Consider the following 5,408-nt stretch of genomic DNA (forward strand, 5'->3'; position numbering starts at 1 on the left):
AATCTCTTCACGTGTTTCTGTAACTATGTATACATCTAATTCATAGGGTTATTGGGGGAATTATATAAGTTACTAGTGGTTGGCATGTGGGCAACATTATGTAGTGACCACAAGGATAACTAGAACACTGTTAAAGGCCAATGTAGTGTAGACAGAATAAAACTATAGCTCTCTATATTTTAACTGGAGGGACACAAAGTCCTACATACCCCCAAAATCTCCCTACTTGAAGTTTTCATTATCATTGATATTGTTAATACCTTACATTTGCTTAGCGACTTCTATATTACAAAGCCCTCATTTTAATCTTATTTGATTCATTCTAAAATGCTATGAAATTACCCTGTATGATACTAGAAATCTTCAGTCTTTCAAATTGAGATATATGCTTCTGAAAGCTCCCTTTCTAAAACTTCAGTAATTCCCACATTGGTAAAAACTGAACTCTCATCAGTGAAGACAGCACATTGCAAATCAAGATACATTTCTCTTCCTGCTGTGCTCATGCTTACCCTGAAAAAGAAATGGAATGGACTTTTTTTTTAATCCAGTCGGGAATGTTGCAAGGATAATGATCTTAAAATAACACAAAGTCTTATTTTTGGCAATGAATGTTATGTTTTTAGGCCAAAGTCTTATTGTATTCATTCATTCAACAAATACTTGTTGAGCACTCATGCCAGGCACTTCTGCAGGCTATAGAAACACAAGAGTCAGCATTTTTGTTTAAATATCTACAATATATTGAGCCATCCTACTAAACCAGACACAGAAAGCAAATTAGAAAAAATAAAGTCAGGCTGTTTTACGGACATTGAAAATGATTGTAATCAGCAGGATCTAGTGATAAATGAAGCAATGCAACCAAAGGATGGGAAGCATAAATTGCTTACCATGAGAGGTACATAAAGATGCATTTTTGAACAATTATGGCAATTAAAGCACTTGAGATAAAATGTGAGGGATATACAAGGGGAGTTGTATAAGAAAAGAACACATCTTGATGTTATTCTAGGCCTCTTTCCTCCCCCACCATATACTACCTGCCACCTCGTCAATTCTTGTTCCAACAATCATTGGGTCACTGACCTCCTGAGCTTAAATCTGATGAACACATTCAATTCTTTCCAGCCTTGTTAGTCCCACTGAACACATGCCATATGACCATCCTTGGCACAGAATGCTACTAAGCTCAAATTGTTACCAGAAAGGGGTCCCAATCCAGACCCCAAGAGAGGGTTCTTGGATCTTGTGTAAGAAAGAATTCAGAGCAAGTATGTAAAGTGAAAGCAAATACAGGAAAGTAAAGGAATAAAAGAATGGCTACTCCGCAAACAGAGCAGCCCCCAAGGGCTGCTGGCTGCCCATTTTTATGGTTATTTCTTGATGATATATGCTGAACAAGGGGTAGATTATTCATGCTTCCTCTTAAACCTCATAGGGTAACTTCCTGATGTTGCCATGGCGTTTATAAACTGTCAAGGCACTGGTGGTAGTGTAGCAGTGAGGATGACCAGAGGTCACTCTTGGTTTTGGTGGGTTTTGGCTGGCCTCTTTACTGCAAGCTGTTTTATCAGCAAGGTCTTTATGACCTGTATCTTGTGCTGACCTCCTATCTCATCCTGTGACTTAAGAATGCCTATCTGGGAATCCAGCCCAGTAGGTTTCAGCCTCATTTTAACCAGCTTCTACTTAAGATGGAGTTGCCCTGGTTCAAACGCCTCTGACCAAATGATCCCTAAAGATCTGTGACCAGAAGATCCACTCTCCTTTCCTGACCTTTTTCTACTTGTCAGCTGTAAAGTCAACAAAGGACTATATGGAGTCCTTCCCAAGGTCACCTTACATGTTGGACTTGGGAGTTGATGTCAGTCACCTTGAAACTGTACTCAAATAATAATCCTCAAAGGAGTTCTCAGCCTCTTAACCTCCTGGACAAGGTCAGACCCAAAAGCATTTTTGCAAATATTATTTATATTCCATTCCCTCTAGTTTGGAGGAAGAATTAGGGATAGAGCTTGAGCTTTAAACCAAATCCAGGACCTGTCATTCAATGGCCTTGTAGTCTGAAGCATGTTTCTTCAAATAGCTGAGCCCTGGTTTCCTCATCTACAAAACAAAGACAAGGCTGCTACCCTCACAATATCATTGTAAGGATTATGTAAGAGAATACATGAGATAATACTTTTTACCAAGGTTGCCAGACATGACTACATTACCCATCCACCCACACACCCTCCAAAGGAAAACTCCCTCAGTAGTCCCCGCTAATGCTATTTAGCCTGTCTAATTGCCATTCCTGTGATCTGAGATCCCGTCTCCCACTCATCCACAGTGACTAAACCAGGGTAGTCACCTGAGCCAAAAGCAGGCAATCCATAGACCAGTCAGCTACCATGACAGGTTGGCCTGGGTCAAAATCAAATAAATAAATCAGCAAGCTGAGCCAACCAAATTCTTCTCTTTGGAATTTATTATAAATTTAGAAAAAAGGAGAGGCTGAGATAGTTAACAACAAAGAAAAAGTAAAAGGAAGTTAATGGCTGCTTTAGTGCAATGGCAAGCTAAAGTCATAGGCAGGCATAATTTATGAACAGGCAGGAAATGTGTAGACTGGAAATTGAGAAAGACAGCTATAGAAAGAGGCAGACAAAGCAGACACGCAGAGAAAGAGAAAGACCTTGAGAGGACACAGCTTCCTCTTAGTTCCTGAGCCTTCTCTTCTGATTCTATGTCTCTAAGGGGATTCTTAGAATAGCCCCATTTGTATTGAGATAACTTGGGTTGAACAAAAGAGGCCTGATCAGGCGTTCGATAAATCTTAGTTCCCTTGCCTTACTTATTTAGTTAATTATTTGTCTCATCACTTATTCATGCACCTATTCTTTAATTTATTTACTAAGTTAAATAATTCCTGACCACCTACTCTGTGTCAGGTGTATTCTATCTGCCATATTTGTACTGAGGGCTTAACTTGTATCCTTCCCAAATAACATGTTTGGAATTATCTGGGTATTAGAGAAGGGGACAAGAAGGACGCAGGAGTGATCCTGATGGTGAGAAAGATATTTAGAGAATTAGTGGAAGACTTATCAAATTGTCTGTGGCGGTGGAGCGGTCCACCCCTCCAATTCTGACCAGCATCAGTCCCGCTAGCTTCAGCATCCGCCCCAAAGCCAACAGTAAACTGCCAGGCTTAGGTCTAAAATCACATCTTCCTGTATTTCTCTCTCAACGTGCCCAGCCTCAAGCAGGATTAGGGGAGGAACATTCACAGCCTCTCCCTCTGATCCCGCCCTTCATGACTGGAGAAAATGTGTTTCTTTTCCGCCTGCTCATTCCTAAGCCTTTCTCATATACCATCATCTGTCACAGGGATGGTGACAGCCCAGCATAAGCCAGCTTTAATTCCATGGATTATTTTCTCCTGTCAGCTTTTAAAAAAAGAAAGAAAAAAGAAGGGGAAAAAGCAGTCTGCCCAGGCTCTCCTTGAAAAAGGATAAAGAACCAGACCATGCCAGAGATCCGTGGAGCCATCGGCTGGTCTGAAGAGGTCGGTAAGTTCAGGTTCGTGTTAGTGTCCAAATGTTAAACAAACAGATGGCTTGTCACACGGATGTTTACTAGCCTCACAGCTCCGCACTGGCCATGCTTTGAAAGGACTGCTGCTGCGAGCAGAGTATATGTCAGGCTTTTACCCTGCAGTCACCTGGAATCAGCCTATCTAGGTCAGGGACTCCAAGTTGCCTCTTCAAATATGGGAGTGGGAGCCCATAGCCTCTGTTCAGTATTTCCAAACCTAACAGACACTGCCTGTTTATCCACAATAAGACTGCACAAGCTGCCAAAACATCCAACTTCTTTGCTTTGGGCTGGAATGATATTAACCCAGGCTGGCTGTGTTTGTCATTTCTCAGTTTCCAAAAACCAAAATTGACACTCAGCAGTCTCTTTGATGAATACCAAATAAACAATAAATTAATTGCATTTAAAAAAAACGGATTTGTTGGATCATAAAAAACCTTTCAAATATGGGGGGGGGACGATGAAATGGAGGCCTGGTGAGGAGAAAGATGGCAATATTCTTCCCTGATGTTACAGAGCATCTCAGCATTTCCTCCATCCAGATTGTAAAAGGTTCCTCCACTAGAAAAACCAGAACCTTCCTTTAGGAGAAGAATAAGGCTAATGGTCCATACTATCACCCTCCAACATGCTTTAAAAGGTCAAATCGTGGTTCCATCAAACCTGGGCTGGCTCCCAGTTAGACCGCTGAAAGGATGAAATTTTGACTTTTCCAAAAGGAGGAGGATGGAGAAGGCAATGCTGTCAGTAGAGAAATTAATTCCTGGCAGGCCAGTGTTAAATATCCTAGTGGATTCTCTGGCTCGCATTTGTTTAAAGCATCTTGCGGATGGAGCCATGAGAAGCACAACAGCTTGGAATGTGCAGCTAGTTCTGAGGCGGAGGGCGCCTTCTCGCCACAAGATGGCAGCAGGAGCCTGCGTTTGAAGCCAGGGCTCCGCGGTCCTGCAGCAGTATTTCCCCCACCGCCCAGGAGGATCTGATTCCCCTTGAATTTTAATCAATTGTGTTACAGCTTTTGTCTCCAAAAGGACAGAAATAGGTTTTCTCTTTCCCTCTAATTGATTTTAAGTTTCCTTTTGTTCAAGCTCTGCTAAAAAGAAGAGAGAGCCCTATTTTTCAAGACGTCTATTAAGTGGGCCAAATAATTATACCCCAAAGATAAACCTTTTCTCTGAAAACCACGCTCAGTATTTGCTCCAGAAGCAATGCTTGTGCTCTGTCAACCCGCTGACACGCCTTAGGGAAGCAGTCCACCCCCCTGGGGATGCTTTGGCTTTCTCCTCCAAACCCAGTTGTTGGCTGATTGAACAACAATTACCTGCTGGGACGCATCCTCTGGTGACTAGTGGGCGCGTCTAAAAAGGTGATAAATTTGCCCTTTGGTTTCCAGGCCTCCTTACTGGATTCTCCATCACCCTTTTGCAAAGAATAACATCACCTAATAAGGACAAACAGCCTCCAAAGTGTACTCAGTCATTTGTCCAGTGAATAAACAATGTTACCGATTTCCTAGTCTTCCTTCCATACTGACTTCCTGTTGCTTACCGCAGCAGCCCCCAAAACAATGATGAATTCTTAGTCTTTGTGTACCCGGATACCCCTCTGCCTGAACACTCTACCCCAGGCTCTTCACTTGGGTAAGACCACTGCCTCCTTAGTTCTCAATCTAAATGTCACCTCCTGTGGATAGACTTGTCAGCTGTCAAGGCCAGTCCTAATGAGAGTCCCCTCACAAAGCTCACATCACATCCTACGCTTCCATCATTACAGTTCTTCCAAAACTATGTAATAACTACTAGTTGATGAGTCATCTCTCTTCA

At 42.2% G+C, this 5,408-nt stretch overlaps 1 long non-coding RNA gene across 1 annotated transcript; it reads left to right on the forward strand.

Annotated features, from left to right (window-relative positions):
- The first annotated feature begins 1,644 nt into the window (after positions 1–1,644).
- LOC105475938 (uncharacterized) lies at positions 1,645–5,408 on the forward strand. Its single transcript, XR_983718.2, has 3 exons — positions 1,645–1,940; positions 3,435–3,557; positions 4,979–5,408. It is a non-coding gene; the product is annotated as an uncharacterized lncRNA (long non-coding RNA).

This window comes from Macaca nemestrina, chromosome 8 (genome assembly GCF_043159975.1).
Source record: "Macaca nemestrina isolate mMacNem1 chromosome 8, mMacNem.hap1, whole genome shotgun sequence".
In the NCBI taxonomy this organism is placed as follows: domain Eukaryota; kingdom Metazoa; phylum Chordata; class Mammalia; order Primates; family Cercopithecidae; genus Macaca; species Macaca nemestrina.